Here is a 13,887-nt window from a genome sequence, read left to right on the forward strand (position 1 = left end):
CTGTTGGTGCAGCCCAGGACGCAGTCGGTCTTTGGGCTGCAGGCACCCACTGCTGTGTTGTGTCGAGCTTTTTGCCCACCAGAGCCCCCAAGGCCAAGCTGAGGGCTGCTCTCAGTGAGTTCCTCTCCCAGTCTGGGCTCATGGCTGGCATTGCCCCAACCCAGGTGCAGCGCCCGGCACTGGGACTTGTTGAACCTCATTAGATTGAGGTGGGCCCACTTCTTAAGCTTGTCCAGGTCCCTCTGGATGGCATCCCTTCCTTCAGGTGTATCGACTGCACCACTCAGCTTGGTGTTGTCTGCAAACTTGCTGAGGGTGCACTCGATCCCACTGTCTGTGTTGTTGATACAGATACTAAACAGCACCGGTCCCAGGACAGACCCCTGAGGAACACCACTCACCACCGCTTCCACCTGGACATGGAGCCATGGGCCATCGCTCTCTGGGTGGGGCCTTCAAGCCAACTCCTTATCCACCGAAAGGTCCGCCCTTCAAACCCATCTCTCTCCAATTTGGAGACCAGGATGTCATGTGGGACCACGTCAAAGGCCTTGCAGAAGTCCACGTAGATGACATTGGTCAGTCTTCCCTTATCAACTGATGCAGTTATAAACTACCTCACGTCGCCTCCTGATGCGCAGGGAGGTTTCTTGGTTCACAGCTGAAGTTCTGATCGAGCTGTGTAACAATGTACACAGGATTTTCCCCATCTGCTCATTGTTCTTTATAAATTTTTGATGAACCACCGTGAAGAAAGCGGTCTCTTGATCGTGATACAGTTATGCAGTTTACATCCTAAAAGCTACTTTTGCAATACTAGGAGTGCAGATGATAAATGCATGAATTATTGGCTGGAAAGGGAGGCAAGGGGGAGGAGTAAATGGTTGAGATCTTGCACTGTGGGACTGCTGACAGTCAGCAGTGGAGTTCTGCAGCCTTACGTGGGGCACAGAAGAAAAGCTGCAATTCTGCCATTGTGTAAAACCCTGCTTCTCCCACGGCTGTTTGTAATCTCTTTGCATAGAAGAGAGGCATGCAGGCCACCAGGGTTTGGTGCAGGCACATCGGGCAGTGTCTGGCAGCTTACTGCTGTTTGGTGGTGATGCCAGGCAGACAGACACGCTTCCCAGCTCGGCACGGTGTGCCAGCTCTGACTGCAGTTCGTCAGGAAACAGGCTGGGTGTACGTACCCTAGCAGTAGCAGAGTATGCGAGCGAAGTGGCGAGGTAGGTGGCAGTAAGTGCAATTCATTTGCTGTCCCCATGGGGTGTCTGCCTGGGCTGTAAGTTTTAGGGAAGACAGACAGATTGATGGGTGTTAAGCTGAAAATCTCTGTTAGATGTGACAGTGTAATGGATCTTTTGAGTTATTAAAGTAGTGGTACACTGAGTGCAACAGCTTTTTTGTTGTTGTTGTTGTTGTTGTTGTTGTTGTCCTATCAGCATTATCTGTGTTTCTGATACTCATGTTAGACTTTCAAAGGAGGTAATAGATAAGAAATGTTATAATGCTACACAGAGAGATGTTTGCAGTAGCAGGGAATCCCATGTAACTTGTACTTGTCACCTCATGTTGTGCACTAAGATTACTTTAAGAAGCTTTGCAATTTTACAAAGGTAAGTCTTCAGCTGCCATCATTCAGCGCAGCAGTTCCTCCAGTTTTACAGGGACAAAGCAACCATCTTGTTAAAGAATTTATTGGACTTCTTGAAGGACACCTGCCCCTTTTGATGTGTTCAGTCATGGAATCTGTTTTGCCACTGTAAAAGACAGATGATAAGAACATTTGTTTGATTGATTAATTGTTTTGGGGGAGGCAGTGTTCTTTTTTTTTTTTTGCTGGGACATGTCCAAGCACCAATCATAAGAAGTTTTGTCCAAAATAAATCATGGGCTTGTGTACAGACTAATTTTGTCACTTCTGGAGGAAGAACTGTCCTTTGGCATTTTATGTGGTATCAAAATGGGAGCTCCAAAGAGTCTTTGCAAAAGCTTAATGTGGAAAGTCTCAATGCAGAATAATTATTCTTGTTCTTCCCGGGGCTTTTATTTTTTTTTTTTTTTTTGTGTGTAGAATTACAATTCTCCTTTTTCCAAATCCTGTGATGGGAGCAACCTCATTTTTTTTCTTTCCATTTCTGAGTGAGGTGCATTTATCTACACGGATCACCCAGAAATCATAAACCTTTTATTTTCAGTGGATTGTAGAAGCAGTTAAATTTCATGGCAATTTCAGTATGCACAATAAGAATAAGCTCATGGAATCATTTGCTGCCTTGCCAATCCTCACATTCAAAGTATGTAAACCAGACCCAAAAGCACTTATGAAAAATTACTGTTGGTTAGTTTTTTATGTCTTTTGTCAGACCGAGATGTTCACAGTTTCTAAACAGATTTCTGGAATTGGCAAGGTGCCACAAACCTCTCAGCTTCAGGGACTGATGCAGCTTTTATTCTAAACCAAAGCTTCCTGCTAGGAAGGAAGCGAAAGTGTTACAGACTATATATGCTGCTTCATGATCTATGCACAGGGAGAGCTTCCTTTTATTTATATTTAATATGCTCTTCCCTTAGCCTGGTTGCAAAGCAGTACTCTCCACAGCAGTGTCAAAACTTTTGTTGGGACTAAATGTGACTCATTGTGGGTCTGAAGGAGCTCCAGGTGACACCATCGCAGAGTTTCTGGTAAGGGACAGTCCTTAGAAAATTCCAAATGGATGAACACACGGAGGGGGTCAGTGGGATGTCTCTACTCTTCAGTCATCTTGCATGAGAACTCACTCACAAGTTAAAAGGCAACCTTCAGTCTGTCTTAATAACAGCAAAAGAACACATTTTTTAAACAAATTTATTTATTTGTTTTTCGGTATTTTGGATACCATCCTTAGTGTTCCATGTTTCAGACTTTTCAGCAGAATCAAGAAGACTCACACATTGCAGTTAACTTTGCGATATGTCTACTTGTGTATATGTGTGTATAAAATCATCCCAATGTTTCATATAACCGAATGATTCCCAGAGTTTACGTGCTACAACAGAAAATATGCCAGTGTAGGAGCAGTTGTGATGGCACCGTAAGAGTTTCCCATGCTCACTAAAAGCAGCATGATCTCCTAAGCTCCTGAAGAGGTTTGGGGATGAAGTCAGTTGCTTCTGAATGTCTTGCAGCCTTCGCAGTGTTTGGATGCTCACCAAGCAATTAGCTTGGTCAGTACTTGTCCAGGGAGCAGTCCCACTGAAAAAGTTCCCTGAATCAGGACCAGGAGTGGCAGACTCTGTATGGTGACGCTTTCAAGGAAAAAATAAACAGGCTAGCTCTGACCTCATGTCCATGGTGAGCAATGCAGTTGTATCCATGGGGTTCAAGGTAAACTTAGCTCAGTTTACTTAACCAGAAATTCGGAATTTCCAAAGTCAGTCAAAATGTATAGGAACATGCCGTCCATACTGACACAATGCTGCTTTTGAAGATTTTTTAATATTTTATCATGTTTCAGTAACACAGAAGGTGTTATTTCTGGGAAATGAGTGAATTCCCAACCATAGTAAAGCCAGAAAGTATGACTTGATACAGAAATTACTGAGTGAATTTCTGTGCCCTACATATTGAAGAGCACTGCACGCTGCAGCATCAATCTATTAGGGGCAAATGGAGTCCCCTCTCTCTTCCATACCATTTGTATTCTGCCCAGGCTTTTACCCTCAGTGTAGCAGCTCTTTTGAACACAGTCTGTAATAATTATTTTTTGAATGCCAGTGTATTTCCCAGCACAGATCCATCCATGCTCAATCCAAGTGCTGGACCACAGACACTCCTCAGTAAGTTTCTCTTTTCCATAGAGTCAGGTGTTAGTTCTTAAATACTATACATTAATTCCCTGCCAGATCCCTACTAGCAATTAGATCTCAGGGAATGCACATGTCTAAAGCATATGTTGTCTAAATGAGCAGTTGCTTAGTTGGTATTTGTAGAAATCTCGTTCTGAAGGTTCAGTGATCCTCTGTGTATTTGCAGGTTGAGGCACTGTATTGCAGATGTGTAACACATCACTGGGTCTCTTCCCATCCTTCCACTTTGCATGCTGAAGCCTCTTGCAGTGCACTGACAGAGCATACTATGCTACTGTTAAAGATTCAATATTTTGCTCACTGATTTTCTCTCATCCTGACCAGGATCTATGCAATCCAAGTAGAGAAAGTCAAGTATTTGGTCCTTGCAGACCGTCAGTTTTATCTCATTGCAGTTACTAGCAATTAATTCCCTGCTCTGAAAATACGTGTGTGTGCTGACATTTATTGTTCTCCGAACAGTCCCACTTCCATGACCACGCTAAGCTTTTGCTTTCAGCAGAACTACATCTGCTTCTGAGTTCATTTCGGAGAGAGGAGGAAAGAAAAAGGCACGGAGCCTCGAGCATGTGATCTCAGGACCCAGTTGGTCTCTATCATGCATCACAGGTGGAGTTCTCCAGTTGTAAAACACACTCTGAACAAATTGCACCCCATTAGACATTATTTCCATAACATTCAGCTTCCTGGAACATCAGTAAAGGATCAGTTGTCAGGCTGCCCCATTTGCCAGCATGAAGACCTAGAGTTTTAAGAAACATTCAACTGGAAATCCTCACTGGGGCGAGAGGAAGCTTCAGGCAAGTAGTATTGATGCTGTCTTTAGGATTTTAGGAATCAAAAATTTAAACAGCTGTCTTGTGAGTAAGCATGAAGAAAATAACATTATTTTTTTTTAATGATTTATTCATGCTTTTTGTTCCATGGAAGAGACGGGTTGAGCCCAGCATCTGCAGATACTCTTCAAAATACAAAAATGAAACCCTTTTGAAGGTCTGCTCCAGCTGCTTGACCTGTCAGACCTGTGCTAGTGAGTGCATGCCAGTGAAATGAATCTGTAGTGGCTTAGAGCTCCCTACCCAGTTCTTGGTTGTCTTTTTTTTTTTTTTTTCTTTTCAGAAATGCACAGCAGACATGACTCCATGTGCTAGCGTAGTTCTTCTCTTCAGCAGCACTGTCAGGTGCAAGTGCTCTGAATCTTACCTAGCTCATTGGTACTCATATCCTGAACAAGGAGACTCAAAGCCTGCAAACACTGCAGAGGTGGCAACTGGAACCTGTGCTGTTGTCTGCCTCTGGCTTGGAAATGTCTCAGGATAATGGCTGAGCAAAGACCACACTCTCTCATCATCCTGCCTTGCAGACAGGAAATTTTAGGTGTCCAGATACATAAAGCTGCCAACTCTTTGTCAGGTTTTACACACAAGTTTTATCTATACTTCCACATCTTAGTCTGCTTTCCAGCTATGTTAGTTACAGCGTGACCGTATAAATCTCCGTAAACCTAAAAGGTGATTGATGTTGAATACCATATGAACAGTGGCAGAGATCGTGTAAACTTACATTAAACATATAGATAAAAACATATAGACATATAGACTTTAAAAGAGTAGACATAAGATGAATGAATGTTTCCTCCTCAGATGATTAATGTTAAACAGATAAATCAGTCTCTTCAGCAATAAAGAGAAAAATGTTTAGTTCTGTTGCTGAACTACGGTGACTACCCTTGCTAGACTAAGTGCACTTAGTCTTACTGTAGGTTTCTAAAGCTGTGCTAAAAAGAACAACAACAGAAAAAGCACTATATACATCACTTTCAGTTAAATTGTCCTCGCCTAATAAAATCAGCATGGGGATCTGAACAGCTTAAGATCCGACCAGTTTAAGATACAAGGTAAAAGGAAATACAGAAGGGTAAGTGGTATCTATTGTGTGTCTGTGAGATGAAATAGAAATAAATGGTCTTTACACAAAAAAAAAAAAAAAAAAAAGGATTTTATTAATTTGTGTGGAAAGCAGATACCGTAAAGAGACATACTTTATGGTTTTGGTTTTGCCCTTCTCTAGGCTTTTCAATTATGAATCTTAAGGTATATTGAGTGTTTTCTTCTACATGAAATAAAAGTAATGGAAGTTGGAAAGAGAGCTTCAGTGGAAGAAAACAAAAGTAAAATAATCTTTGCCTTATTTTCCTTTCAGTTCTATGGCATTCACTAGGCATTAATGGAATTGCAGAAAATGTTTACAGGCAGTTTTCAAGACCCCAAGAAGAGTTCATGCAGCTGTAGCTGTTGCAAAGTAGAAATGTTCTTTATATATTAGTTAAATGGTCTGTCAGTGGCTCCCATTCTGATGCTGCCCATTATTAGTGGGGTCTGAGGTGTTTCTGCTAAAGGTAGTGTTCAAGTCTGTCAGAAATCTTTCATATTTCAGGCAGTGGTGAGCAGGAATTGAACGCTGGAGGATGAGTTAGGGAAGGATGCATTAACCCTGTGAAATGTCTTTTAAAGAGAAACTTTTACTCTGCTGAAATCGGGGTGCATCCCATTCACATTTGAATTTGGTAATGCAGCAAAACAACTTATTTTTGGGCAGGTATGTTTTAAATTACTACTTTTATTTGTTATGTTTGAAAAGTATTTGTCCCGTGGAACATTTGATTGTTATTGATGTATGCTCATTAAAAGCTTTGACCAGTGCATTAATCTTGCAAAAGTATTCGGTTAAGGTCAAGTTAATGCAACATTTGAAATTAATTCTGTAATTCTCCGTTGCTAGTGATGTTAAAATAATATTATGCTGCTTAGCTTTATAATGCTTTAAAGGAAGGAGGATACTCTTGCTCACTGATTCTCCAGACCCATTTTCGATGACATTGGCTGTAAAGTTTCATTAAATTTCCAGGTACCAGCCAGAGCCCCAGGCATTTCAAGAGACAGATCTCACCTATTTATGACCTATTGAAAAAATTACACTGGAATTACACTGGATCCAAAACCTGTTAGGAGTTTTTTTTCACAGGCTTCACAGGGTGAGCATGCATGGCTGTGTTTGTGTGTGGAGTTGTGCTTGTAGACATAACCTGAAACCTTGTGTGTGCAGGTAGAGCTTCGGGTAGCGCAGTCCTCTGTGAGAGTGAAGTCCAGTGTGCTCTGGTTCCTATCCCAGCAGGACGGAAAATGGGCTTCCTTTTACCTGACAAACATGTTACTGCAGAAAGCAGAAGCACTCCTAAGAGCAGGACTTTACCCACATCAGTTTGTGTTTACAGGGGAGGAGGGAGGTAGGGAGGGGGAGGCTGACCTCTTCTACAGAGGCAGTTCCAAGAAAACGAGAGAAGGAAAATTTGGGAGCACGGAGAGGTCCCAGTGGAGCAGGGGAAGGGGCTGGGGACAGCGGGGGCAGCATTGCTCAGGCTGCAGCCTCAGACCTATGTGCAGGTGAGGAAGGTCGGGTTGGTTGCTGTCTCTTCAGCTGGTGGGTCCATTTGATTTTACAACTCCTTCAGCAGCTGTAACAACAGAGTAGTAAAAAACATCTGTTATGTTACCCCCGGATGTGGTGTTATAAAAGCACGAGTAGTTAAAAGCAGTTTGGGAAGCCCTGACGGACTCTCGCTTGCCAGCCTGCGGATTTCTCTCCCAGGACACTGGGCTTCGCTCGAGGCTGCTCTGTTGTAAGTCAGGGTTAACCTGAGCAGAGTCAGGACCCGGATTTTGTTCTGCTTTCACTTAGTTTTTTGGACCAGGACTCCTGGTCTCCCACTGAATTTCCCTTGCACGCTGCTGTTTTATTCTCTTTCCCTGTCTCATGGGAGAGAGCTGCGTTCTGCATTCTCTGCGTACTGCAGAGAAAAATCACTTCATTAAAACTTACAAATCTTTTTTTTCCAAAGAACTGTCAATATACACTGAAGGTACCTTTGTGCAGGTAATTGACTCCTAGCTCAGCTCAGGTATCAGAGGATCAGAAAATGGTTTGCCCTGGGAGAGACACAAGGGCTGTGATCTGAGCTGTTTGTGCTCTGAACATTTCTCAATGGTCCCCTGGAAAGGAGCTGAACACAGCAGTCATTCAGGGAGCAAACATTGCTTTAGTGATATTAACCATGTTGACCTTTCAGATCCAGTGACTTGTTAACGTCGTGTCATGTCGTAGGTTTGGGCAGGTGTAAGGCTTCTGCTTTTAGTTAGATGCTGGCACACAGCGTGTGCTGGGGACAGCAGGCTGTTCGGTCTCAGTGCTTCTCCAAGAAAGACCACGCTGCTTGCTGCTTGCAGTAATGCTTCACATTGCCTCTTCGTACTGCAGCAGCAAGCCCAAGAGGGGCCCTCGGAACAGCCTGTTCTCGTGAAATAAATGGGAGACCAGAATGTTTGTGTCCTGAAAATATCAGAAGTTAATAACAAAAATGAAAGCCACGCTGGGTGGTGATGTACTCAGCATGGGATGCTGAAACCATGTCATTACCCACAAATTGTCAGGCTGTGGTAGGTGCTGTAGGGACGAAGCTGTTAACAGACCTGTGCCAGGTGGGAAGGAAAGTTTTTCCAGCAAAGCCTTAGTCGGGCTCCAGTGTTAGTACCTTCTTTTTTTCTAACACTGACTCAGCAAGTTGCTAATCTCTCTTTTCCCACCCTAAGCTGTCACATGTTACTCTGCCAAACGACTGCAATTTCTGCCCCAGAAGTGGCTGCCTTTTGTTGATCTGTAATATAGCCTCCGCTAAGGCAGGGAGAGCCATGAATTACTCTGATGCATCTCCAAGCCTGTTTTAGGCTGTGTATATATTAATGCCATACACAGTTGTCCAAATGCGGAGCTCCAGCAAATCTCATTTTGTTTCTATGGTGAAGGTGGCTCTTTCAGGGCAGACAGATGTGTTTGATGAGTTGCGCTGTCACACAAACATGATTTGGCTGCTTTTTATGGCCCTCAGTTTCCTTATTGCCTTGTGGGCCTGCAGATCTGCCCTAATGGGTTTCTTGGCCCGTTTGTTGGCTGTGACAGAGCTCACCTTGCCTGGGACAGGCAGCAGGAGGGCGTCCAGTTCAGGTGGTTTGTGTACTCAGGTATTTGCCTGCCTCTAAGACACCTGGTGGAGTTAATTAAATGGCAAAATGTGCTGCCATCATCCTTTTGTTGGTGTACAGCAGAGGAGAGAGCTGCTGGATGCTTGGGCAGTGCAAAGAGTCGAATGATTCTCTGATGTGTGCCCTTTTCCCCTTAAACAGCCCTTTCTAGAGCACCTCATCAGTACCTTTAGTTAGTGGCAACACTGCTTAAAAAAAAAGATAAGAACACCATTTATCTTAGAAAGCCATGTCATGTAAGAGTGTTTTCCTTTCCTCTGGTGTGAAAGCAGAAAGGAGGTCAGTATCAGGAGCATGTAGGTGCATGGCAGTCTAGTTTATCCCTAGTGTTGTGCACCCTGCCAGCTTATTTAGGTGAGGAACGAAGTCCTGCAAGACTGATGTTGTTTTCGTTGGCACTTGACACAGACCCTTCCTTGGGTAACACAGTGAGGTAACATTAAACATCTGCTTGGATAGGTGTTTTTGCAGCAAAGTTTCTAGCCACCACTGAGGGCATCTTTTGCAAATTTTTGTACTTGGGGCTGGGGTAGGAGGAGGAAAACGCAGAGGGAGGAGGTTGTTGGTTTCTGATAACACTGCTGTCTCTCTCTGTTATTAAACTGAAAAACTTCCGACTTTCCCAGTGTGGCATGCTTTTAAGCAGCATTTGCAGTAGTATATTATCTGTCTTTTTGCTGATGGAGAAAGGAGCCACCCTACTTTTCCCATATGTGTGTTTAAAAAAAAAAAAAAAAAAAAAAAGGATGAATTATGACTGTGGCCTGCTAAAGGACCTTAAAATGCACGGTGCTATTTCAGTGCACAATTGCCAAAGGGCTTACCATCTTCCCTTGGGTAAAGCGAGTCTTCAAACCGCACAAACACAGAAGGTCAGAAGTGCTCGTGGATCTGGCATCACGGAAGGTTTAGCTGGGGCTGCGTTCTCGTTGCAAGCTGCCGGCAGGAGCGTGAGCCAGCCCAGAGCCGACGGCAGCGTTGCAGGCAGAAAGGCCGAGCAGCACGGCCTGTTCCTCAGCGCCAGCTTCCTGCGACTGCATGGGTTTTTCCTCTTGCCTGGAGAAGAAAAAAAGGCAGCAAGGAGAAAAATGCGTCGTGACTCGCTTCCTGCGGTGCTCACCTGCTTCTGGGGGAGGTCATTGCACGTACTGGGGTGAGGGGAGTCACGATGGTTTTGTGTCAAAGGAAAGAGCCTCTTTGACAGCTGTATTCATCTCAGGCCTTTAGTCACCCTCTTTTATCCCTGCCTAATTTAGTTTCTTTAACATCTGGTCTCTTATCTCTTTCTTGTCCTACCGATATTCTGTGTCACACTAAGAACAGGTTTTGTGTTGACAGGGCTTCATCACAACATGAAAACATCTCCGTGTTTTAAACCAACAGGCCATTAACTCACTGGTAGACACTGCACAAGCCTTTTTAGCAGATGCAGTAACAATACTGCTTTTCTAGAGTGAGTTTCCTGAGAGGTGGGCCTTGACAGTGTTTGCTGTTGCCATGTAAGTGGATTACTCAAAGAAATGAGACCACAGGCCAGTAGTGTCAACACTGGGCTAAATGTCCATTTGGTGGAAAGGGATTAGGTCTGGAGGCTCATGCACAAATCTGATGACAGCAAATTAAGAAAGGTAGAGAAGAGAAGAGGCCGACCCCTAGCTCCCCACACCTTCCTTTCAGGTAGCTGCAGAGAGCAATGAGGTCTCCCCTGAGCCTCTTCTTCTCCAGACCAAACACCCCCAGCTCCCTCAGACGCTCCTCACAGGACTTGTTCTCCAGGCCCCTCACCAGCTTCGTCGCCCTTCTCTGGACACACTCCAGGGCCTCGATGTCCTTCTTGCAGTGAGGGGCCCAAAGCTGAACACAGTACTCGAGGTGCGGCCTCACCAGAGCCGAGTACAGGGGGACGATCCCCTCCCTAGCCCTGCTGGCTGCACTGTTCCTGACACAAGCCAGGATGCCGCTGGCCTTCTTGGCCACCTGGGCACACTGCTGGCTCATGTTCAGGCGAGCACTGACCAGCACCTTTCCTGATCCTTTCCTCTGCACGGCTGCAGTGGTTTTACTTGGGTGGGCAGCTGAGCTCCACCACAAGCGCTCTCTCACTCTCCGTCTCCTCAAAGAGGAAAGGGGAGAAAATACAACACAAAGAGCTCGAGGTTGGAGATGAGAATGGTTTAATGAAAGCGAGGGGGAATGGGGAGAAAAAGAAACAAAAGAAACAACAACAAGGCTGTGCAGAAGCAGAGACAGAAGGAAAAAAAGGTTATTCTCTACTATGAGCGATGTTCGGCCATGTCCGGGGAAGCAGGGCCTCAAAACGCGTAGTGGTTGTTCAGGAGGACATGCTGTACCTGTCTATCCTCCACTAAACTGTTTTCCATTTGCATGTATAACCCTGAAGAAAAGGAGCACTGCAGCAGCACTGGGTCTTAGCCTGCAGAAGAATCAAGGCTGCCAGTTCATGCGTCCAGAAATATCCAGAAATACTTTTTTTTCTTTCTCAGCAAATAGCAGCTAGATTAAAAAAAAAAAAAAAAAAAATCACTGCCATCTCTGTATTCCTTTGCCTTTTAATAACATGGTTTAGCAATCTAATTTGGTGGTTTTACATTCTGTCCCTATCACCTTGCAGATATGGAGACGGTCATCTTTCTTGGAAGCACACAGACTTCAATACTTGGACACTGATTTTTTTAATTCTTTTCAAATATCCAAGAAATAAATTAAGAAACACAGACTGCATGCTGAAAAGGACTTGGGGGGGGGGTGAAGGCAAAGGCTACTATTGCGCAGCTGAAGGACTGTTGGCTCCTCAGCAAGTCAAGGATCTAAATCTAAGCTAGTCATTTCCCAAGGGTCGCTGGTAATGATTGCGCTCGGTATTTGATTTATTTATAACAGTTGCAGTGGGAAGAAAACATTAGGCCAAATTCTGACCTCAGAGTATAAATCTGGAACCAGCTCGCTCTGATTTTTCAAGTCTTGATGGCATTACTTTGGGTTCAATTTGCTGTAACTCAGTTCAGGATCTGTTCTGTTGTATTAGGTATGTTTTTTTCCTTTGAGATGGCATTTCTGCCACCCTTCTTGTCTAATTTCATGGACTGCAAGGATCTGCCTATTGCCAGTCTGATGTCTTGGGCTTGCTTTTGGCAGCTGTGGCAGCAGTGGGACCTTCTTCATTACAGTGTTGTTCTTGCCAGCCCCTGGGGATGGACCTGCTTGTTCTGCACTTGGGGCGTGCATGTTTTGGCCTAGGAAACTCTGCCCTCCTTGCTCAGATCAGCTTGCAGTGACAACATCAGGAACCGTCCCTGCCCCATTTTTTTTAATTGTTACATATTTTTTAGAGGGCATCTTTAAAATTCTGGTTTGGGTAGATCAACAAAACTGTAAATCGGGCTGCTGATATAGCTGTTCCTGAAGAAATGTGATCCACCTAGTTAACTAACTGGTGTTTCTGTTACATCTTTTGGATATATTAATTTTGCCTTTGGAAATGACAACTCACTTTTAATAATCCAGGTGTTTGGCTAATTGTGTGGGATTTTGATTCAAATATTGCAAGACAGCTGTACCTACTGTGATTTCTGTAGCTTAGAGGTGTCTAAGCTCATGGCTTGAGCATTTAGGCCTCCTCCTCCGTGGCCTGAGATACTGACTTTGGCTTTGAGATGAACTAATTCCTACAATTAGATGTGACAACCAAAAGCAAATGTTTCTGAAGGAGGTAAAGTAGGTGTGCTCCAACAGATGCAGTTATTTCTCTGGACCCTAGTTTGTGCATCAGGAGCAAGAAGGCTGGGCTGTGTCTTTGAAGCTGCCCGAAATTATGTCAGAAGGATTAGCCTCCAATGAGCCAGCACAGGCCAAAGAAACCAAGGCACTTTGGCACATCATCTGTACCTCAGCAATGGCAAACATGGATGTAGCTCATGGATATCCTGAGCATTTCTGTTAAATGAATAGTAGGAGTGAACTCTGCCCTCCAGTCTTGTCCTTCCCACTTTCCATACCTTGTCCCTCAGCGTGGTAAACTGAATTTCTTTAATTGACTGTACATTAGTTCTGCTTTGCTGGCTGTTGTTACTGCTCAGGAAACGTGTGAGAAAAAGAGCACCAGAGCTTCCTTGATGGCTCTCTTGATTTCACACGCTCAGACCTTTACTCCTGCATTTGCTGCAGACTAGGGTCTGCAGTCTTGCTGTGCTCGTTTGTGTCGTACTGTGTGTAGGCTGCTGTGTGCATAGCATAAAAGGCTGTTTCGTTTTAGTTTGAGGGAATGTTAGGCTCCTCCAGATGACTAAGGAATTATTTGGATTAGTTGGGCCTAAACATAGTTTCTGCTCGGACCTACTCCTACTTGGCGTGGAGTGTACCTTTAGGGTCTGCCCACAGGACTGACATCAGGACACATCTGAGTGCTGAGGCTTCCCCACTTGTCTGTTAAGATGCATAGTGCTGCTCACATCAGCCACAGATACACCTCATCCTGTGATACCGACATGCATGGGACCAGGGAGTCCAGAGTAAGGTGTGTTTTCCTCTTGGGACCCAGAGCGATACAGCCACAGCTGACAATTTAGTTAAAATTCTCTTTTAAACATTGAAATTCTCACTGTATGTCCTCATAATAAAAATTCACCAACTGAGTATCGAGGAGTATAGAGTATTGAGGAGTATTGAGCAATATGTAAGAGGATACTAAAACTTTAAAACTATAAAGTTTGTTGTAATGTTAATTTAATATCTCCATCTTCCTTCTGCAAATAATAAACATTTTTCTTGCTGAGAACATGAGCCAGTCTTCCAGTGGTTATGGAGCTGATAAGCTATGAGATTTTTTTTTCTTTTTTAAGAAGTAATAACTACAGTTATGTAGTTCAGATCTGACTAACACGTGGAATATAACTGAAAAATCAGGAGGATGTGCAAAAAAGCA

General features: G+C 44.0%; 1 protein-coding gene across 4 annotated transcripts in view; it reads left to right on the forward strand.

The window, feature by feature from the left end:
- Positions 1-13,887, forward strand: part of MOB3B (MOB kinase activator 3B) — an 88,913-nt gene that overhangs the window by 56,305 nt on the left and 18,721 nt on the right. The window lies entirely within an intron of this gene.

Source organism: Aythya fuligula, chromosome Z (assembly GCF_009819795.1).
Source record: "Aythya fuligula isolate bAytFul2 chromosome Z, bAytFul2.pri, whole genome shotgun sequence".
In the NCBI taxonomy this organism is placed as follows: Eukaryota; Metazoa; Chordata; class Aves; order Anseriformes; family Anatidae; genus Aythya; species Aythya fuligula.